We start from the raw sequence: 24,676 nt of genomic DNA on the forward strand, positions 1-24,676 counted from the left end.
GACCTACGTAAAGAAAAGTACAAAAATTCGATTTTTAAAAAAGTGCATGTGCATCGAATAAGTGCATCGCTCCAATTAATTTGAGATATCTCTCAAACTATTCTGTTTTCAACATTTTACCCTAATATGTATTTTCAAAAATATGCACAGTCTGTTTATGAAATTGAGAAGGATAGTTTGAATATTTTTCATTACATATGGATATTAGGTAATAGTTGATAGAAAAATTCTAAGATTATAAAATTTCTATCAAATTTTACCCTATGTCTGGATATTACAAAGAGGTTAACATGAATGATCGATCAGCCTATCGCGTATAGGATTGTACTAGTCTTGCTTCAGCCCAGTCAGTTCCTGATGTATGAGAGTTGGCGAATACGGGATGGTGGGTTCCTATTGTTCGAACGGTTAGTCCAAGTGACAGAGACTCGAGGAGCTACGACAGGTGTCAGTGGCCTGTGCACGCGGGACTGCAAATACAAGGGCCAAGCACGGCGGTTGTTTTGACGCGGCTATCTGTCAAACAATCGTGGTTCACCATAGTTCTGTCACATGGTCCACAGAGGGAATCCTCCGGTCCCACGGTTGATGATTAACCACGCTTAACCACGTCCTATGACGCGGTTTACGATTAATCATTGCTTGGACTAGGTAACATTTGTTCCCGGCTGACGATCCATCGGTTTGGCTAATGTGTATAAATGGTGGTGGCTTGTTTCGTCTAACCCGTGTTGTTGCTGAATATCTTGTATCAGCGTTGACGTTCAATCGATAGAAATGTCATGTTTGACAATTTTACCCGATAGAAAATGTCATCTTAAATAAATCTGTCACTTCTGACTGTCCATGAATATTGATCTTGCAAAATAAAATTTACCATATCTAAGCGACGGTAGATAAATTCAATTACTTATATATTATTAGCTGCTCTCTCTCTAACGTACACGTTCTAACATGATCTAATTATCGCGTCAAGGAACAAGTACACGTTTAATGCATTCACTGTCGGCGGTGGCAGTTCCCGCGGGGATCAATACCCCAAAGCAGGACTCGTTATTAAATCGCGGACATTACGAGCTGACGTTACAAGCGTGACAAGTCGGCGCATCGCTCGAATGTCCGTACACCACGTGCGCGCCGAGAGAAATACGACCGTACGAAATTGCACTCGATACAGATTGCACCGGTAAGTGGTTACACATACACGCCGTTGACACGTCCTCGAACCACTCGAAGCGAAACAGTTCACCATTCGTTCTTCTTTATCTCTGCTGGACGTACCGTGACCTTTCGAACGACGTACCATCCGACTGTAAAACAAAGGGTGAACTTTATGGATAGGGCGGAGAAGAAGGGTTCCGCGATCGTTAACAGGGAAGGAAGTTCCAGCTAGGGGACATAGTTTGGTCGTTTGAATTTCTTGGCGTGCGAGCAACGCTGCTGGACGCACAGTAAGTTCGCAGACCAACTTTTCCGGGATGACGAGGAATTTGCGGTTGCGTCCTGTCTTCTTCAGGGAAAGAATTTGTAAATTAATTCCTTCCTAATTAGTGTTATCGTGCAGAAAAAGTGGCCGACATAGAAATTTAACATCCATCGTCTTGAAACGTTATAATAAAAACCCTTTTAGTATCGATTGTACATTTATCGAGGTATTAGAATGATGTCGTATTATTTTTAGAAGCACTCAAAATTTTACTAGGAGTCATCCAATTTCCCCTGAGCCCTCTAGAACTTGTAATTGAAAAATTGCATTATATTTTATTCAGTCGGTATGAAATACAGTAACGTTTCAAATCCAAGTTACGAGATAATTAACGACAACTATAACTTAACCAACCCTCTTTCGATTCTTCGCAACCCCTATCGATTCGAGCAAGTGTTGCCCGATCCCAGCAGTATTTCTTGGAATAACATATACCATTTTGTACACGCTCCCCATGCCCCAGCTCGTATTCTTTACTATCGAGCCACCGTAAAAGAACTATGTTCCGTTTTGCTCTCGATTGGATTACATTCCGTGGAGGGTTGCAGCTGCAACCTCTCGAAGCAGAGATAACCGTTGGCGGGAGAAAGGCAAAACAAAATAGAAGAAGAAAAAAAAGAAGCAAGAGAGGAATGACGTGGATCGATTCTCCGGGGTCGAAGTCACTTCTGGGAGTGGTATCCGCGGCAACACTCAAGGGCATTCCTTGGGGTTGAAGCTTTAAAGCCACGCCAGACACAGTCGATCGGTCATCCTTCAAGGCCGGATTCTTGAGTCGCGAGATTGCTCGTTTCGTTTGTGAAAATCCGATACACGAGCTCCCAGAGGGTTGCAGAAGGATCCTCCCTTTTCCCTTGGATCAAACCACCCTGACACTGTACACAGAGTCGATGTAAAGTATTCCCCGGGAGAAACTGTTATTGCTCTCTTCGTGGCCTACATAAAAGCCCGGCTCCCTTTTTCGTGTCCGACTTCAATTTCCACAGTGGTCTGGGCTTCGACCACGAAACCCTGCCTTCCTTCCTTTACCGTGTTTTTTTCCCTTTCTGTTTCCTTTGGAGATGCGGTAAATTTGATTACTGTTCCTGTTTCTTTTTTTCTTTCGACATCCGTGGATTGATGAAGTAATGGAGCACAGATATTTGATAGTCTGAAATTTTGGCTTTGATTTAGAATCCAGCTAGGAATAATTATCTCTGGGACGACACTTTGGTGCTGTTAGATTGACATTTTCATCGAAGTCTGAAATATCTTGAAGGGGCGATTGATGGAACGCTAAAATTATGCCAATCAGCAGAATAATTTAACATTGATATTTTTGTCATATTCCAGAGCTGAGATTATTCGAATATAGAATAGTTTGAATTAAAATTTAGCTGCATAAATATTCCTTCATGACGTACATTGAACTAACAGAAAACTATATTTCTGTTTGCAGGTATGGAGACTAATTGCCTTGAGTACAGAGACACGGTTGGTGACTACTAGTTTCTACCCTTGCAACTTATCGTAAGTCAAATAATTTACACTTAAAATGTTGATTTTCCAGTAACCTAATATTTGTTTCTATATCGACAAAGTGCTATTGCCTTTGATGTACCTTATTATTAGCAGTTCCCTATTACTGACATAATCAGACCAGACGATTGAAAGTTTTATTAGACATTACTAACATAGCTTCATTATTATTTTATTAACCATCAGACGGCTAGATATATACAACACCACATCGGAACTTGGACATATCATTTATTGTGAATGATGTGTAATTAGATAAAATTTCGCTAGTTAACCGATTGCTTCGATCGATCAGTAAAAAATGAGGCTATTTACAAACTCGATTCTTGATACTCGGGGGATAAGTCTCGAATCGATACGTAAACTGGCTGCAAGTTGGCCGGGGTCATTCGTTCGGTTGCCGGACCACAAATTGAGCGGTTTGTTTCGTGCGGATGAGCCACCAGCGGGAAAAACTCATGAGCCTTAAAAACGAGTTCCGGATGCTCGCGATTTGTCAAGCCGTACAAGAAATTTCGTTAGACAGCCCGCAAGTTTTCCCGGAGAATTTTGCGATCGCAGTTGCAACTTTTGAGCTGGCTAAGTCGCGGCTGATCCTCTGGCGAAGTTTCTTGTATCGAGGGAGAAAACTTGCCTCGCGTTCGTTCGATCTGTGAATTCCTAGGTCGTTGCCGATCGAATAACTTGGAATTTTTGCATTCTAAATGCGCGAAAATTTGAATTTTTATTAACAAATTATTAGCTTCGTTAATCAAAATCTTAATTTTAAAGATATTAAAATTAGGATTGGTCCAAATTCTTTATTTGTAAAGACAGCAAATTTTTAATTAGGCAGTTGAATATTCACTTAGGTAAATTATTAGCTCCGTCAATCATATTCTTAACTTTAGAGATATTAAAATTAGAATTGGTCTATACTCTTTATTTGTAAAGACAGTAAATTTTTAATTAGACAATTGAATATTCACTTAGGCAAATTATTAGCTTCGTCAATCAAAATATTAATTTTAGAGATATTAAAATCAGAATTGGTCTATATTCTTTATTTGCAAATATAGAAAATTTTGAATTAAGGTTCTCTCTAGGGTCCCTAGGGTTTCCCTCCACTTTAATTTAGAGAAACCTACATTTCACCCGAATGTACATCAAACGTCCACCGAATGTCCCATCAACAAGAGCTAGTCAAAACGCAAACGTTTACACGTTCCATTGACCCGTCACAAGATACGCCAGAGTATTGTATGATAAACGATCGTTCGACCAATCCGCATAATCTCTCGATTATCTCGACAACGTGACTTCCAATTTAACCGACGTTATCGGTACCGTCGCATCGTCGTTTCTCTCCGTTGAAAATGAAATTACGACACAACATAGTATCAGGATTAACGCGATCCGTCTGTCGGTATTAATCTCGGGTGTGCAATCGGTCGGTTTCACGGTCGGTTAAGGTTTAGCCAAAGGCATCGATTCCGGTAGCTGGCATTCGAAACAGGCGTTCTTGGTGTTAATTCTGGTCGTAAGGGAGCTGAAAAGTCGGCGACCAATTCGAACGATGGTGGTTCGCCAAAACGGGGATGGAACGAGTGGTAGGATGCGAGGATTAAGTCGAGAGGGCACGTCGTAAATCAGAAGCTCAGCCAGCTATGTCTGCGGCGTGGGAGATAATAACCATTTTGCGCTTCCATAGGCTCCGTTCCGCCCCTGTCGTTATAAGCGATCTTACGACAAGGGTGCAATGGAGAAAGAGAGAGAGAGAGAGAGAAGCCATTCAATTAACTTCGTAAAACGTAAATCGAGACGCTTCTACCTCTACTCTCTGCACTCTCTATCGTTTTCCTATCATTGCTCTTTCCCCCGCTTCCCCCCGGCGACCTCAACCCCTTAATTTCCTTGCTTCGACTTCACTACCACCTAGAGTTAAAGCCAACTTTGGGACACGCTTATTATTTCATTTGCATATTCGGAGCATGACACGGTTCTGTTGCGTTCCATAGGCAGATTGCCTGCTTCTTTTTTTAATTTAGGGGTTGTAGAATATTTCGAGGGTGAAGTTCCGTATCGGTTCGTTTAGGTTCAAAGGGTTCTGTAATGTGATCAAAGAGTGGTTAAAGTGGGTCACTCTTTTTTTTAAAAGGGATATATTGATCGGTAAATGATGTCATTTTTTGTGAAGAGGTAAAATTATTTTATTTTTAAAATAGACTCTATACATTTTACAACATGGCTCATCCTTCGTAATGATCGTTAAGCTTTCACGAACATGATTCCACGGGTCGTGTAACAGGAACCACCCTCTCGCCATTTTCACGTACGTGACGACATTACGTATCCACCCTCGTTTCTCGCGTATTTCCTGAAGAATATTCGCCTTGTGAACCAGGATGCTCGAACACCAGTTTCGTTATAAATCACCGTTTCGCGCTTATTAAAACCTTCTTATAAAAACTGCAAATTGGAAATACAACGATCAGCTACATTCGTATCGCAAACCTCGTGATTTATTGTTTTCAGCTGACGATAAATCAGTCGAACATAATCGCGATTAACTGTTCTCTCAGTTGAAACATTCCATGGGCAGAACGATTACAATTGAAACATTAAAAAGCTATTTCGCTCGCGTAATTATGTATTCATTATCGGCGTCAATCACGGCGAGTAACCGAGAGAAAGAAATGACGATGCATAAAGTCGTCGATCTGTTGAAACGCGAGAGTTCGACAAACTCGCGCGAAATGCGCGACCTTAAATCAGAGTTCACGGAACCCGGCGTGGTCGAAGGCTTGTTTGGTATTCGAACCATGTCCGTTGGCTAGCTATGCGTTTCCTTTTTCATCCCGACCGCGAATATGGTATCGAAAATACGACAGGGGGGCCAAACAGCCGCTGCATCGTGTCCCATAAATTTCTGACTTTCCTCTATTACCGGTAGAAATGTCTTGGTATCACCTTTGTATTCGATACCTTGTTTCAAGACGGCGATACGGATGGAAACAGGATTGCTCGATGATGGTATGGCATTTAAAGGATTTGTTTCTGAATTGAACAAATGATCGCAGGATGAGGTACAGTGTGAAACTGGGTCATCGTATCCGACAAGCTCTTTCAACCGGATGTACAGTCCCTGGACCACTACAAATTTTCAGCATTTTTCATGTTTTCTGGAAAAATTAAAAGGCCCGTTCAAATTGTAATGATATAATTTATTAGCTACATGTTAATATCTCGTATTTCTACCCTTTGCTTTGATGACAGCTTTATCATATGCTTTTTATATCTTCGTTATTTTCCCAAATATCTGTAATTTTTCTTTTCAACTCAGATAATGCGGTGCTTGGAGAGTTGTAAACAAGTCTTTTGAGTAGGCTCCGGCCCTTAATCGCTCATAGTAACAAATCTTATCAATGTATTTAGTAATAATTTGAATGACCTAAGACAATTTTCCATATATGACATACTATTATAGCCATAAAAGTGAAATTTTCGTACGTGAATTTGATGGACTGTATAAAAAGAAACGACCCGGAACCGAGAGCGTCTGTACCACAATTCTGGCCCCAGAACGTGTTAATCTCAGCAACGGGGCGAGATGAAGGACGCACGTTGTCCATGCATAGTTTGCGGTGATACCTCCGGTCGGGGGTGGTCGGACACGGGGTCCTGCAGGATCCATGCTCGCATATCAAGCAGCACCAGACACGCTGGAAGATTAATGCAAGCTCGTCCCCGATGGTCGTTACGGAGCTAAGACGATTACATCCTGCTTAAGTTCACCAGCCGACGTCTGTGCCATCTTAATCGTTGGGTCACGTCGGATGTACGCCATTCTAATTAGTTAATCTACCTTCGACCACGTCCGCGGCAACGTGTAGCTCCTGGTGGCGAGCCGTGGAACAGATGTTAACACGATACATGTACCAATTAGAGGCGGTAAGCTCGTATCCGCTTGACGAATCCAGCCCCGGCAATGAGCGGGTACACGCGTTTTGATATGCGCTCAATACGCTTAACCCGTTACGTGCGTCGCCACTAATTAAGGGGTTGCGATCGGTTCACCTTATTACGGGTAGCATTATCGCGTAAGGGATGCCGCAATCCGTAATACTATTAGCACTAATTGGAATCGAGTAATTAACCTTTGGCGGTCTGTGCTTGCTTCCCCAATGCAGATAGCGAATAATACAGCGTTCCGACTGTGTATGTATATCTACAGGGTTGATATAATCAAGAAGGTGCTTCTCCTTATTTTTATTTAATATTTTTTTTTTAAGCCTGTGATTTGAGAAATTCCAGAATTTAACTGATAATTTGTTGATCGCACTAGGCGATGAAATATTGCACACGGTTTGTCAGGGAACGACGGTAGGTGATTTTAAAATTCTGACGTAGGAAGTTAGGCGATAAAACATGACGAATGGCCGTAGATATGGTCAGTCGGATTTCACTTGCAAAGCAACCTGGCAACGATAGCTTCTGCGCCCATATGCTGTGTAACTCCCGGTTCAATTACAAATTTCTCTTCTCCTGGGAATCAGAATGGTCGTGTTCCATTTTGCATAACCAATGGTTAATGGTAGATGCAACATTTCGATTCATTTAAGGAGACGTTGCTTCAAGATATTTTTTCCAGTATCTTTCATTAACGAAGTTTCCCTTTGACTCGAATTAATTGGAACACGGAGTTCAATGATTTTCCACTCGAGGTACGCGTCCGCAGCTGTTCCCCCGACGTCTTACGGATAACGCCTACCATCGTGTAACACCCTTTGTTTCGCTCGAACTCCCTTGCCGAACGCGTCGCGATACAAGGAGGAACGGAGTTTCATATCCGACAAGGGATGCGTGCCGGGACTATCAAGCAAATTACGTATTACTTCGCCGAGCGAAAGGATGACAGGAATACGTGTGCAAATTGAACTCGCTCGCGATACGTTCACCCGTACCCACGGTTAATATAAAGTGAGCGTCGCCGTGCGCGGCACGATGCCTACATCATGATGAAACTTTGATCCGTGAGATCAGAGTAGGTAAAGATATTTGGCTTCCGAAGCGAATGGTTAAGCTCGTGACAATTGAAATGCAAATTGTTGAGAGAAATTTCTTTTCGAGAAGGATGGTCCATTATCTGAAGATCGTTTAAGGGAAATGTCCATCATGTGGACTGAGGAATGACTCACGTGTTTAAACTATGTAACTGTGTTAACATTTTGGAGCAAATATCCTTCTTGCTTTAAGTGGCAAAGTTTAGTGTATTGATGAGTTTAGTGTTTAATTAGAAAGGACCGCCTGGTAATATTTGTTTCGTAGGTCACCATTGATCCTACCATTTTGGTCCGCAGACAGAAATGATTTTTTCTAAGCTTCTCATCATTTAGCGAAATTTTTTCCTACCATGTATAGCAAGTTTTTCAGCGGATGTTCCGGCTTAAAACATCAGGCTGGTTCGTACTTCATATTCATCACTCGTACCATTCATTTCCGGGATATTCTAACGTAGCCAGAGTTTCATTCGTCTTGTTCCGTATCTCGTCTCGGGTTTTTGTTATTTCCCCTTCTTGCCGCGTCTCTGTTCATTTGTTACGCTTATTTTTCCATTTCGACGTGGCCACCATTGAAAGAGAAAAATCGTAACTGATGCACGAACAAATTCAATCCCAACAGCTACGTTTCACTCGTTTACTTCTCATTAACAAGGTAGTTCAGATTTTCCGAGTTAATTTAATATCCTCCCGTGTGTTGCTTTAGTTCTAATTACGTTGTTTAAATAGCATTGTTAGTCCGCTGCTGAATGTTCCACTGTTTTGTGGGAAAACTTGAGGAGTTTGTGTTCAAGACAGACCAGTTCTACAGTGATCTTAATTCATCTTTTGGATCCGCTTCAGAAAGTATTTTTAGCAGGTAATTTTGGATCAGGAATGAAGGTTTGTTAAATAAGCTCTGCGACTAGAATTGTTGAAGATACATTCAGACAGATTGATCACCAGATTTATATCTTAGCATTATTTTCTATAGAATTTTTGGTAATTTTTCCATTCCTCTATAATAAAATTTGGACGATTTTCAATCAAAATATTTTGAAATTTCTCTGTTGAAATATAGTCATCTCTTCACATTTTTTTTAGCCATTACTTCCCAACAAATTGATGATTTCTAATTTTCTCATAAACAGTACAAAATACTCGCCGTACCCGAGAATATAAACTGTTCTACTAAAACCATATCTCAACTCGACCCTTGCCCTTTTTCCTTCGCATCCCTCTGCGTCAGGACGATGTCTTATCCTTGCTATTTTACTTTTTCATAGCTGTAAGCCACACATACGCTACGTAGTCTCGTAAAATCGTGAGTTAAGAATTTTCGCAATCGCACAGACGTTATATCAGCAGTTTATTTTCCCTGTCGCGGCGAACTTCTAATTAATTTTCTGTCATCGTTTCTTCCGAGGGCGATGAATCAGTTAACAAAGTTTCAATTTGTCGTGAAACTTCTCTTGCCTTCGTTAATGAGAAAAATTCTTTGATTTTCAATTAAAAAATCTGAATACAAAATTTAGAAACGTTTAAAAAATTCTTTGCATATTTATGGGCTGAAAAATAATTTTGAAAAATTAATTTTTGACGAGGTCTAACGGACATTTCATGATTGAAAGTATAGAAAGATTGAATATTCTTTATTGAATTTGATATATGGTTAAATTACATAAAGCATCGATAACGAGATGAATCGTTACATTCTACTTTAAATTTTGAAAAGGGTTGCTTTGTTAGCCGATAGATTTTCAACGAGCCGCAACAAAGGTCGTCGAATTACGCGTTCACGAGGAAATGAATCGATAATGCCAGGAACGAATAATGGCACACAAGCTGTTCTCGTTACGTAGATAAAGTCGTTATACGGCCAATCAAATTGATATGCTTGCAATTGAAGCGTCGATTAGGTTATCTTCATCTGGAGCTTCATTTTTCTTTTTAATCAAGATCGTGATACATTGCTCGGCTCGTTTCAAGCCACGATATTCATGTATGATGTTCATTTCGAAAGAGATCTAATCAAATATGTACAAAGAAATTGATATGCTGTGAATCTTTATTAATTTTTTTTTCTCTTTGATTGCAATTCATCTAACTTTTGAAAGAGAAGAGTAATGGTTTCTTGTTTGAAAATTTCCACCCTGCGATGGTAAATGATATTTGCAACACGATAAGTGGAAAACCGAACAATCATTGTTGTCAATGGCTTTGTAATGCCGTTGTATTAGTATCGTGGATGCATGGTGCTTGAGTGCCAGCGACCGGAAGGACAATCAAATTGGCAGAGCGTAAAGTGAAGCAGGGGGTTAAATGAAATTAATCCTGTATCGGGGTGGCTGTATGCAATCATGCATCAGTTGCATGGATAAAGGTGATGTCAAATCCCTGTTCGAAAGGTACTTGTGAAATTGATACGTTCAGTCGATACTTCTTTAAATTATACATCGTATAATCCAGCTTTACTAAAATTATTTATTCTTGAAAAGTTCTACTTTGGTATCGCAATATCAAATTGCAAAAATAATAAATATTGTTATTTGAATTACACCAAATTATTGATTTCATAATGCAACTTTTGCAATAAATAAAGATTCGCTTGAAAATTGTGAATTTACGTATCGTCGACCGTTTTTCTGTCAAATAAATTCAATTAATGAACAGTGACATCAATTATTTCCATCGAAATGCTTTCAACGATGCATTAGTTTGAATCTGGTAAGCTAAAATTGGTGCATTAACACGGTAGCAAATGTTGAAACTTGTTTATCAAGTGATTAAAACACAGTGACACGTTGTAAAATGCAATTCAATTTTTTTTTTTATTTAAATACAGATTCGTAAGAAAAATATTTAGTTTTATGCACGTGGAGCTATATATTTTTAATATTTTTACCGATCCTTGAATCATTTAATTAAAAATTAAATTATTATGCGATAAATGATGGCAGGTCATTGAATCATGTCGAGCGAAATTGTGAAACAGGATGCAAAAGGCTCGTATATTTCGCGCAAAGAGGTTCGTACGATTACCTCGATTGTTCGTCCCGTTATGGTTAACAGCATATTGACCGTGTACACCATGGCCGATATCCCATTTGGCGAGCTGAAATAAACGGACAAGCCATTCGAACGATGATTTCTATGATACCGACATACGTTATTTGCGTAACAATGCAGCGAGAGCGTGAAAGTTAGGACTACAATGTTTAATGGGCCGTTCCGACAACAACGATATGTCATTTCAGTCGGTGGCAAATATTGGCACGACTCCGCTCTTCTGTCGGCTTGAAATAGAGTTGGTTACAGACGACGCGACGTCTTCTCAAGTTAGTTTAGACACGTTGATTACTTTTCAATTCGACAGAGCGATCCAAGAAATTTTCCGTTTCTTTTTAAAATAAAATTGCATTTGCAAACTCGGGAACCTATTAAGAATCTATTACCAAGTGTAGGGAGAGAAAAAGACGTTTCCGTCTCGGGATCGTCTGCCAGACTCGTCAGTGGGGCTGACGACAGACGATCCCTGCCCCAGATGCCTATAATCCCGCTTTTTGGAACTCGTACCGGGGGACCGCTAGCGAGAACAGACACAATCCCGCTGCCACCTGGCGGTCGCCGACCCGAACTATGGGCGTCCGGGGAGACTCACAGTCTTCCCCGTCCTCTAAACGCCTACACAATAATTCTATTATTATACTTTTGATAAAAAAAGAACCACTATTGGTATTGTATGTAGTTTCTTAAGTTCTCGTATTTTCTTCTAAATCAAAGCCAGAGAAGATTGTTTATCAGTGGTTTGTGTATAGAAACACCATTCAGAGAGGAAGGTGTATCGCGTAGGTATAACACGGCTGCTGGACTAACAAGGTAATCCACTCATCTCGCTAAAAGACTCGACGTGCCTTTCAGGTTAATTGTTTCCAGGACCAAGAGGCTCTGGCGTGCTAATACTATTAGCTCCTTATAGTTCCAGCAATTAGAGGACGGCTTCGTTGAAACGACAAGGGTGCAAGATTCCTCCTGGAAAATTATCGTCTCTGCAATGCTTCGATGAGAGGCTTATTTTGATCGATTAGACGAGCTCGCAAAAAGCTCCATTGATTTACAAATTTCGCTTAGAATTATTTCATATTTCTGAATGTGTTAAAAATTTACGTACGTGTTAACGATGCTTAATACGAACGCATGCAACCGTTCAGTTATTAACGAGAAGCGCAATGATGCATTAGTTAATTAAAAGGGACGGAATCGTTATGCTTATTTAACCGATACATATTCATCATCGATGATATCGCAATGTGTTATAAATGCAAATTAAAAAACTGCGTGTTCTGGTGGTAGTAAATTTCAGGTAGCATGTCAGAGAAAGGTGCAAGAAGCTTGATAAAAAGGTTGTAGGTAACATCGATTCGTATGCAATTGGTTCGATGGAGGGTGCAAGTGTTTCATCTACATTTCTAAGTACAGAATTCATGATAAAGTTGAAAGCTGATAAAACCTGTCAGATAGTATAAAAGTGTAAATTTCTAATTAACACGAATTGGGTGTAATTTATCTATTTATTTCTAACTTTGATATTTGAATAATTTTGAAAATTTTCATTGTCGTTTTGAGAGATTTGATTAGACACAAAATTAACGATTTCGATAACATTTTCACGATCGTTTAATGCACCGTTGACGACTTGAGTCTCATAATAGGGTCACGTTTCGTCGAAGACGATCCACCGGTTTACGAAGTACACCGCTCGTGCACTGGAACGTGTCCAGTTTTGAGCCGGTCTTTAGAGGTAGCCTGATTGTTCCCTGGTCCCATTAACGGGCCAGAACCGGATGCCACACGGTCGAAATATCTCTCTGGAACTCGAATCGTTTCGCCGGCTGAGGGAGGCTGCTTAATCCGTGATTGCTGCGCTGAATATTAGCGAGATTCTTGAAGCAGAAACAAACGTCCGGCATACGAATTAATTACCAGGGATCCTTCTTAATTAGCCCGCCTCTCGCGGGACTTGAAACTTCTCAAACTACCGGTTATATTTGAAGTTTGTGCTGCTCTCTGCCGTTGCCCTTACCTTTCAAACAATTGATGCAAATGTACCGACTCTCCATTCCACGGATGATTCAACTCTGATTATTACGAAATTGGCTACTGAATTTCCTACTGGAATGATTATGTCTCAAGTAGACGTGGTTTTTATTAATTTTCGATTAAATTAAAGACTAAAGAATTATTTGCTTTGAGCATGGATCTGGTTGTTTAAATGAATTTCGAGCGATCGTGTTAAAGTTTGTTCAAAGAAATTAGCGATGGGGGGGTATGAAAATAATATTTGCCGAGGTCAAAGGGAATTTAAAGTTTCAGCGATTCCAAGGGGTTCCTTTGAAGGCTAATCGGGCGATTCAGCTTCAGATGAACAGCCATCGAGGAGTCGTTATTAATTTATGCGGACAAGGCGAGCTTCTAATCTGTCTCCGCGTCGGGGCACGTTTACAGCCTAGATTTAATCTGCATTCGGTTTAATTAAAATCAAGCAGCCCAACGGTGGTACGACCTCGTTGACAATTGCATGCAGATTGGATTAAGCTTTCGAATTAGAAGGGGAGTTGAATTCGCGCTCGCTCGCCGTATATCTTCTGTCCGTTTGTCCACATTAATATTCGAATTTCTGGAAATAGAGCGATCCGTGATGAGTGAACACACAATACTCGATACCGATAACGAGCGAATTATCTGTAACGAGATCAAACGTTGTTAACGTTATAGAACGCTCGTTAACTTGATCGGAAATTTTTGAAATTCTATTCCTTGTTTAATTGGATAATTTTTCTTTCTACCTGTAGATCACTCGTTGCACATATGATTGATAGAACGAGAAAGATATGAAATATTTTGTAAAAGTGGGATTTTAGATCTTTAAAATCTTGTTAGAATTTATTATTTTCCTAAATTGATATACGTATATATATTTTTATTTAATCTAATTGGTGGCCAATTAGAGATTTCAGAATTAATATCGATAATTACACGATTAATATCGAGGAATCAAATTTTAGCTTCGAAGGTACAAGAACGTAATATAATTAACGGAACCGGGTCAATTACAGGTTTTAAGTTAAAATATGCTCGTCGAAACTACAGTTATACTTTGACCCTTATCAAGCACATGATTGATAGGTTGAAATTAATTTAAGCTTTCAAAGAAATTAGGAAGTTCTTGTAATTCATTTTTTATTCATATTTCTTACGATGTCAATTCTACTATGGATATTTTTAATCCAAAAATATGTCGAATAATCTAAAAATACCACGTATGAATGCAAGCGAAGACTTTCCACGGATGACAGTAATGAAAGACCAAAGTTTGCGGATCCGAGGGCAATATAGAGAATCAGGATGGATTACCTGGCAAGAAAACGACGTTGCCTTCCGTGTGCTCAGTAAAGAAGCACGGAAAATATGCGGGAGGATGTGAAAAGTTCTGTGTGAAGAAAAGGGAATGGGAAAGACGAAGGCTGGTTGGTCGCTCTTGTAAGCACGAAGAAGAATCGATGTTCGCCAACAAAGTGGTAATACTATTCAGCAGATATCATCGGTCAACCAGTCGAGCGGAATAGAGCCACGGAAGAGGAAGGAACAACAAACTATAATGAATTTTGAGAGAAAAGAAAAATCCATTTAATATTAATTCGAATTTTGAAAGTTTACAATTTTAAATTTCAAACATAGAATTTTCTGATATTCAACAATAGTAAATAAAAATATCAATGACAGTTATAGAATTCGGAGAACAACTTTCCAACATGAAACTGTCGTAAAATTTTCACCTATTCGCTCGGATAGAGTTTCGAGGGTTTTCAAAGGGAACCATTATTAGGGATGGTCCGAGCCTCGGTTATCCGGTTTTCGTGGATTTTCCGACCGGGTCATTCACTTAGAGCATGATAAGCCGATTGTAACTTTCTCCTCTTGACCTACGTGGTCACATTTGTCTTCCGCTTTGACCCAATTTCCGTGTCCGGTCAGATGGATTTCCGAGTTGTAAGAACGCGTTTGTTCACGCGCTGTTTGCTAATTCGAGGATGTTCCCGATGGTCAATAGGAATTCGTTTCTCCGTTTCCTGGCTGGATATCATTCCCGTTTTATGGCCGAACCATTTCACCAGCTTTATCGTCGTTCAGGTTTCACGGGATGGTAATTGTGGTATAACGATTGCAAAGGATACTCTTCGAGACCTGTGAATATTAACTGTGACTTGAATTTATACGTCTGAAATTTCAAATCTAACAAGTGCTCTTTTACCACGTTCAACGAGTATCAAATTATTAATGGCTTAAGTGAAAGATCGTTAACGACTGCTTAATTAAATTTCAAGTTCATTCTTCTGTTTCGTTCTTTGCGTGCTTGTAATTTCGTTTCATGTATATTAACTGAACGCATTAGTGCTCCTCTTAACGAACAGGTTCTCGTTTTCTATTTATAACTTACAATTAGTTAAATATCGTAACAGCTCGTTAGAAGTCTTTTGCATAACGCAAGCAAACATTAACGTAATATCCTTTATTAATGATTACTTCATTCTGAAAGAAGAAAAGAGTTAATATAGTGATTTAGAAATTAAAAGATGAATGAAAATTCATTGATTAATTATAGACTAGGTAATTTTTCTCGTATTATTAATTTTATTGCTTCAATTATAAATATCTAAATTCGATTTTTATCGTTTTGTTCGCGGTTATTCGTCAGAATTCGACTCGAATTTCCACCGAGTCATTAAATTTCATCCTTCACGCAATTTCCGCGGAGGTACGATTAGGAGCCACCCTTGGAACGACTTAACGAACCTTTCCTCCGTGACATGACATCGATGAAATGACACACGATGAAAGTGGATCGTGGAAATCTGACGGACAGCTTTAATTACGATCACTGTCATATATTGCTCTACCCTCGTGTGTGCACACACGTGTGGAGAATCGACACGTCGGGTTTGTACACGAAAGTCCTGCGCCGTCGAAGAAATTAGCATAACGATCCTTCCGGCTACATGCATTTTTCATACGTTCGTCCGTTGGTAACGACTGCACGAATTCCTTTTATTTTCGTTAGGTTCGAGCTGAAAAAAAAAGAAAAAAAAAAATACGTAAGCTCGAGCCGGTCGACTGCTACCAGGATAAAATAATTTGCGAGAATAAAAGTGAGCTTCGTGTTCACACTTTTCGCGTATCGGTTTGTGTTGTTTTCGCAAACATTTGCATACCTTTGTGCCCGTTGTCGCGATATTTAACGGGACCCGGCTTTTAATATTAAATGACTCGAAGGAACTTCGTTGCCTTTTATGGAGAATGGAAATACGACAGACTAGGCAATTAACGCGTTGAAATGCTGAAACTATTAAAAATTTCATTAGGTAAAACAGGTAAATTAGAAAAATATTTGGCGGTCCCCCCGAAATAGAGAATTCAGGTTCGGTATATAACCTAGATTGACTACAAAAACCGATTAAAATTGGTTTCAGAGCTGGATGTTTTATTGTTTTCGAAATATCGTGGTAAGGTTTGGTTAGGTTAGGTTAGGTTTCGTGTATGCGCAGTATCGAATAGCGCATGCATAGTCCCAAAATTGTACAAAAATTTCTTACCCCGATATCTTAAAAACGGTAAGATATCCAGCTCTGAAACCAAATTTAATCGGTTTCTCAATTTTGGGGGGGCCGTTCGGAAACTTATCTAAATATTTAACAAATTTTTCAAGAATTCGATATTTATTTATCTGAAATTTCATAAATGGACGAGGGTGTATATATTTTTCCCCGTTAGCCGACATTGTCTCACGGAAAGACAAACTCGGTAATTACACGGTTGAACGGCATTGCGAATGCATCGTAACGCGACATACGCCCCTCATGTGGCATTAATTATACGGGCGAATTGTGTCGCGTTTAACGTACGATTATTGCATTCCACGCAGAAACGGTGACAAGAATTAAGACGTTAACTTGCGAAACGATCGATAGTTTCTGTAATTCAGTGCCAGCCTCGTCCGGCCTTTGAAGATTCTGCACTTCATTTCCGTTCCTCTCCCCACCGCGGCGCGGTTCTCTTGCTCGCGAGAGTCGAGTTATTTTACCGGTCGTCGAGACTAACGACCCTTTAATTATTCACCACTAATTGCCGGAGTTCTCCTTATTACTGATACACATGCATTATCCGCGTTACGCGTATCACGCTTGCCTGTTTCATTCTTCTAATTTGCCTGTTCACGCAGATTTCTTATCTAATTTGTAACCGTTAGTTTCCATCATCGATATCATAACGCGAGCGGTTTCTCGAGGAAGTTCTTAGATTGGTTTAATTAAAAGATAAATGAGTTATATATAGATGGGAAGCTGTGGGTGCATATTAATTTTAGATACGAATGCTGGTATGCTTATTTAATTTTTCTAATAAATTTAAAATCTTTTCTTGAAAAATACCAGAGACCCAAATTTTCATCTGCAAAACATCAACGAGTGAAATTCGAGATTTTCGTTATCGCTAGTTGCGAAGCCCGCATGCAGACGTGCATCCGCGTAAAATTCGCAACTCTCGGCTTTGCGAACAAAAATGTGCGATAATTGTTTGGCTGGTGCTATCGATGTTCGTTTACAACGGGATTTCATTATAACCATGATGGAGTTGATTTTACGATGCTACCGTTATCAGCGAATAGGGTTCCGGATACCGTGAACGGTGATTAAATTTATTCGATGTGCTGGCAGGTAGGAGCTAATTGATTTTCGACTCGCGCCATCATTTGTCGGGTTACGATGAAAATTGAGAATCCTGTTAGTCCTGATTGCGTGCACGGTGGAAAACTGAATATTTTCTCTCTATTAAAATATTTCTATTTATTCATTAGCACAGGAAATACCGTTCCTTTTCTTTATCCTTTGATGTAAACATTAAAAAGACATCTGGATTAAGTTTTAGAAGAAAATATTTGTTTCGTATTTTTCAAAGAATTTCACGAAGCATAGAAAACTTTGCGAGGACCAAGCTGGTATTGATTTACACTTCTCGACACTTTAACGCGACCACCTTTACATTTTCTCTCTCTTCCCTTCTTTCTCGCTGTCTTTCTGGCCCCTTTCCACACAACGCTACATATAATGTCACGAGCGCGTATAATAGCTGCTTTAATAATCGTCGGCGCAACGTGTTACACGCGTACACGCTCGGCCAGCTTATTTACATGTAGCTTGTGAAACGTGCTGGCTACGGCTGATGGTAACACAGCCGAGTTTCGTGGCGAGCTACCAAGGGCGAACAGAGAAAATTTCAGGGTAAAACGTTGGGGAAAAAATTGTGTAGCCGCGAGACGAAGGTGTCGACGCGTGTTGCTAAGAGAATTCCTGGTGAAATGTAATAGAAAGCGTGAGACAGTCGCGTGGACCGTCGCTGGAAAACTCACGTAACCGAAGGGTTCATAGAAAACCTGATGCGAGGTGTGAAAAATTCAGAGGGAGAGAAAAAGCATCTCTGCTAGCGAGGAAATAAAGCGAGAACGGTATTTTTGGACATTCTGGTTAATTGAGTTTTCGGATAGAAGAATTTGAAAAATTTCGGGTTATTTGTGAAGAATTTTATATAGATTTTATTTGATAATTAACTGTAAACAAATTTGTGACACGTTGGATTAAAAAGAGTGCCAATAAATTGCACAACGCTAATCACACAGACGAGTGATCCACTGTGTCCAGTGTTCGCACATTTCAGTCATTGCAGCCCGATTAAACGCGATTTCGCGGAAAAGCGCTTCGTTGACTCGATATTAATTGTAACGTAACGTTAATTGCAGCTGCAATGGAGCCATTTGTCCGTGGCCATTACCGTGCTACACACGCCTCGGTATTCGTGATTGCACACCGACGGAGGCGGGCTACAATTAAAAATGATATTCGACGAGAACAGTTTGGTTGATCGACGTCAGCAAACTGGTAGCTCGATCGCGTGTCGTCGATAACATTTCAAATGCGAATGTAAATACGATAAAAATTGCAACGTTTAATTATTGCTACGGTTGCGTAAGGTCAGGAGAGCAATTAATTTTTATCTGAACTGATTATAACATCTTACCACTTCCTCTACTGACTAAAATATGATAAGTGGTTTTATGAAGCGTATTTTTATTCTTTAATTGAATCGCGTAATGATTCGAGGAGGAGAACAGATTTGATTGCGTTATTCGCAATTGTAGCTTTTGCGTAATATTGCTGAAATCTCAGAAATTGCAGAGATCTTGTTCAGTTGTAATCACGAAACGATGGAGAAAGTTGAAATTAAATTTCAAAAGAGACTACTTATGTCGAGGATGTAAGGTGATTTTAGTAAGTGGCTTATTTCGCTCGTTTATGAAAGTGTTATCAGTTTAAGGGTATTTTACAAACAATTTTTACTTTATAAGAAATTACTAAATCATATTGCAAAAAAATTGTTCGCCAGAGTAATAACTCACCAGCAGTTGATTTCTTTCTAATGATAGGTGAATGTTTCTTCGCACTGTAATCAGATTTATTGAGTAATAAAATGGGGTTCTATTTCTAACAGCTGTCTTTCACAGCTTTCACCCTATAGAAAGTAATTTATTTTCAGGTTAATTAAAATCTTGTGTAATGATGCGTTTCATCAATTGTAAAATAATTAATTACTTTTACTTTCCTTATTAACCGGTAATAACCCTAACTGATTCCCGATACAGAATCTAATTTATTCAGCACAGAGATCTTAATTACTGCTAGGTAATTAGCTGCTGAAATAACAATATGTTTTATCAATCCTAGATTAATTAATTACATCTGCTTTCCTTATTAATTTGTGACATTTCTCATTTACAGTTTATATTTATTATGAATGTTTATAGAAATTCACTATCTGAAAATTTCAATTTTGCATAATAATTTTTGAAAAAATCATTTTTCATTTACAATGATCGAAACGATATGTCCGAACGCGTTTGCATAGCAAATATACACGTCGTGAAAATCGATCCGTGAAAGTTTTATACTGTCACGGAAACATTTTACGCTAACACGAGCGAATAATCAATTATTCGTAGGTGGTGAAACACGGCAGCTAGATGGACCAGGATTTATTGCGAAAAATTACGAATTGCGCCGCCCATTCGCGATCAGAAATGATCCGGACATCAAAACGTATTTCACAGGGCTCAGTGAAATTTGTCAGATGGCTGTGAAACACGAGTTTCCCTCGTTTCTGCACATAAATTATTCTTATCCGTTTCGAAATAAAAAGAGAATCTGTGAATAAAGCTGGAAAACACGATGAATATGTTGGATATTATGTTCTGATTACTTTTGATAATTTACAGACAGGTTTTGTTTAATCTTCTAGATTGTTTATTTCATATCTTGATGAAATAATATATTCACTATTTTATCATCACTACATTTGAATTTATTTTTTATCATAAAATCCACTTCGAAATTTAAGCTTGTTTTTCAAGAGTTAAAAAAATATTAAACTATAAAAGAACATAATTCAAGATTTAATTTTATTATCTTGAAATTCACAGTTTTAGCCACGTATTAAAACTACATTCTGCCATAAATTTTTAAAAGTTTCCTTATTTCAGGCTTTTAAAATGTTACTAAAGTTTTATTGCCTGTAATCTTCTTTATCGTAAGAATTTTTATTTTTCTTTCAGGAAAAAGAGAGTAAAATTGTGTAAATAAAAGTGGGTCACTTTATAAACCTCTTGCTATCTTTTGCTGTAATATACGATCGACGATCTCTCCCCAAGCCTTCTAGAATCTAGATATCGTCGACAGCTGTCGATAATCATCGATTCTCGTTATTTCCAGGCTCGGAGAACGATGTTTGCTTTCCGTATACGCCTTGAAAAATATTTTTGTCTATCTCCGCTCTCAATTACAGTTTTTTAATTGAGTTTTCATCGTGACATATTGTTCGATGATATCGGCTCGTACTGCTGCTCGGTTATACTACACAATATATTTTTTTAGAGGAAAGCAATACTCTTGCCATTTTTAAAATAAAATTTTCAATTAATAGAAAAGAAGAGTGAAATTGTTTTTTTCCCTGTGGAAATTTTCCATTTTCAAAGAATTTTATTCATTTAGAAATTGCAAAAAGGCTAACACGTCAGGGATTATCGATAAAAATGTAATTTTATCAAATAATATTAAAATATCCAGCGAGAGGAGATTCTGAGTGCTATTAACACGTTGAGTGCCATAGTGAAAATGGATACTAAAAGACACATTAAGGCAGCAATTATGAAAGGGATACGATTAATTAATTTTCAACCCTGTGCTTTCACTTTGCTACCTTGCGTTAATGATAATGTAGAAATATTTAAAAAATTAAATAATTATCAGATACGTCTGAGAACGAAGACCAGCCCCTTCAGAATGGCTGGTACTTCCGACGGTATTTCCGGGGGTTAGTATAATACATTTCTTTGTCAGTTCTAAAGAAAAAAAAGGTTGAGAGTATGAGAGACGAATGAAAGTTTTTGTCGAGAGGGAAAGGCGTGGAATTCTCAAGAATAAAAAGGGGGAAGGAACGATCGTCCCTAGAGTGCTCGAAGGTCAGGGGTGCTTTTTCTTCGTTGCAACCGAATTCCAAGTTCCATTTCTGTTTCGACCCTTTACCGTCTGCTTTTCACCGCCATTGAATTTTTAACGTAACACCAGCCATTCTACACAGAAAGAAACTTATTTCACCGCAGACAATACTGGCCAATAATTTCAATGAAATTCTGAAGTGAATTCACCATACTAATAAATTATTCTTTTCTTTTTGTTTCAGAATTAAAGCAATGAAAAGCCTCGTCGAAGAAAGTTCCTCTCCAGCTGCAAAGTAGTGAGTGCATAAAATACATTACAAAAATTAATTATTTTAATTAGTCTTAGGAAAATGAACATCATATCACTAGTACTATTTTGCGACATTTAAATTAGAATATCTTCACTGATTTAGTTTTACTCTTCGTTTTTGCACGGTATCAGAAATCAAATGAAAAGTACGAATAGAATCATCAAAATATCTTTGAATTACCCAAATTTGTAATTCTCACCTTGGCAAGATAACGATAATCACCCACTCTTGGAACCGTCACCCTAGCCTTTCCTCAGAGAAAAGGGTCGGATGCAAATGGACCGTTCCGTGAAGGATCTTCGAGACGGTTTTCAGTTCGTTAAGCGCTCTTGTATTGCCAGGGTCAAGAGAACAGGGTGAAGTATTATATTTCGCTGTGATAGTTGCTCGTGCAAAACGACCCCGATAACACGAGCCTGTGTTCTTCAGCATCGTTTCATCCCCCCCTTGGTACCCCTTCCATTTCTCCTTTATCATTTATTCCAAGCTACAGGATTTATTCCACGATACCTTCGTATCTTCTTGGGTTCATTATCAAGTCCCCTCCAGTGACCATTCTGCTCTTCCTCCGGAGTAACATTCATTGTTCCTTTGTCCAAGAAATAGAGATCCCGTTGCTCGATTTATGAAAGCGGGGGTGAGCTCGTCTCCCGAGAGTTATAATAGCTGGTTTACTGCACCCTAGAATAAGTGCTTTCTACTAAATAACGTTCCTGGAAAAATTACTGTAAGCGTGAAATCAAGAGATCTCGCAATAAAAACAGGCTACGAGGTACTGACAATTTAAAAAATTTAACCCTTCTCCGTCGTGTTATAATCGTAGACAAAATTTTTAATCAACCGGCAAATTCAACCCTTTTGTCTCTAAACAAAATTTTAGAACTTTATGCATAATAACTGTAAAATAAACGAGTCGTGGAGTCGCATTATCTAAAAATGATAGAGAACCGTGTTAGAAGCAACTTTGAACCATGTTATTTTGAACATTGCTGGTGCCTCGTAGAAGACCAACCTGTGAACCGGTATTGTTATGGTAATTCGGTTCGATTTACATAAAAATCGCCCGTAAATCCTGAGCTCACAGTTTCTCGTCCATCAAACGCGAGGCATCGAAATCACATGCTCTTCTCTTTTTGCGTGCAACGTTGATCGAGGACCCTGTAAATACCATTCGTCCCTTTATAAAAAAAAAAATGACGCACAGAGTATACAGCAAAAAGGACACTATGGATACTTCATACGTTGGATATGAATATTAATGATATCTATGGAATTCCTTCATTTTCTTTGAAAAAATAAAATAGGCGGTTCAAGTTTGAATTCATAAAAATTCGATGGCTAAAAAGAGATATTCAAAATTGCATATTTCACGATCGGTAGAATACCGTGAAAATGTCTCTACGGGTTTGAAAAATTAGGAGAAAAGTTGTGATAAGTTTGCGTTAAAAATCGACGGCCCATTTAATAACGTTCTTGCAGTCGGTTCCGGAAACAGGTTTCATTTTGCGAGCATAAATCTGCATGATGGCGCGAATTTTTGTTGCGAGTTCCACGAGAAACGGGCGGATAAGAGTGATAGAGCCCCACCAGTCGTCGAGTTCATTAGAGTTCTCCCCGTATCGTCTACCATAGAACGTGGGCGGTTAAAAGGGGCTGTAAAACCCTGGCCAGGTATGATCGATCGCGAACATTACTTGTCGTTATAGAAGACACATCGAGCCGCTCGTGGAAGAAATTGACGATTTGTATTCGTGAAGGGAGGACGATTAAACATCGTTATCTTTTCCTGATTGCGTGCACTCGCTGCATAAAGTTCGATGGAATTTTTGTTCCTTTCAAATGGTATCATTTTGGTTTAAAAGGTGATTGTAAATTTATTTAGAAAGAAAAGAACACTGACCAATATTTTTAATTTTTAATTTTGAGATAATTAATACAATTTTGCAAACAAGCAAAAATCTAAAATTTCAATAAACAAAAATTCCATTTAAAAAATAGAGAAAAGTTATTCAAGACCTTCGATCGTGATTTCTGAAGTGCACTATTCTGGACCGATTAATCTTTCAAGCAATTCGTTTCCAAATATCCGGATCATCATTCTATAAAGGTTCTCCGCAATCAGCCAGACATATGGTTTTTCTAACTCGTCATTGAAATATTATCAACGTTAGAAAAAGAAGATGGGTGTGCCCTCGATAGTCATAAACGCGATACTACATGACTGATGAGCCCAGTAGCTTTTATCACCCTTTCGTTCTTGGGTTTTTTTTTTAACCCAGAGTCGTTCATTACACGTGACATCTTATTCATTGAGATCACTCGGGGACAGGTGAATTTTTCAACAGGAATGATCCATCTTTTGTCAGATGGATATGGAAAACGTAACTTCTTTTGTCGAGGAAATATGATTTTCATGATATTCCATTTGGAAAATTTCAACAGTTTTCCTTTTGTTAGATCATTCCATATTAAATAATTTAATGATATAAAACGCGTATAATTTTTTCAACAAATTTGTATTCTCACGAAATAATTATAATGATAGAATATTTTTTCTTTTTAAATTTTCTCGTTTTCGACAGGGTGGTTCTATACATTTTTGCTTAAAAAAGCTATAAAAAATGATTGTCCCCAAAAGTAGAATGAAAAATGAAATTTGTAATATTGCTCTGGGTTTTTAATTACAAAAAAGGAAAAATTAAATATATGAAAATAGTTCTTTTCACCCTTTGTTCTATGGTGT

At 38.6% G+C, this 24,676-nt stretch overlaps 1 protein-coding gene across 6 annotated transcripts in view; it reads left to right on the plus strand.

The window, feature by feature from the left end:
• The window catches only part of Pgant9 (polypeptide N-acetylgalactosaminyltransferase 9), a 203,184-nt gene that overhangs the window by 58,651 nt on the left and 119,857 nt on the right, over positions 1 to 24,676 (plus strand). For 4 of the 6 annotated variants that reach the window (XM_076688200.1, XM_034322724.2, XM_034322726.2 and 1 more), the window contains one exon: positions 21,865 to 21,918. The gene's annotated coding sequence lies outside the window, so the exon portion shown is untranslated. Of the gene's footprint in view, positions 1 to 2,924; positions 2,996 to 21,864; positions 21,919 to 24,676 lie in introns of all 6 variants that reach the window. The other 2 variants (XM_034322723.2, XM_034322730.2) reach the window with 1 other exon arrangement.

Source organism: Osmia lignaria, chromosome 4, assembly GCF_051020975.1.
Source record: "Osmia lignaria lignaria isolate PbOS001 chromosome 4, iyOsmLign1, whole genome shotgun sequence".
NCBI lineage: Eukaryota > Metazoa > Arthropoda > Insecta > Hymenoptera > Megachilidae > Osmia > Osmia lignaria.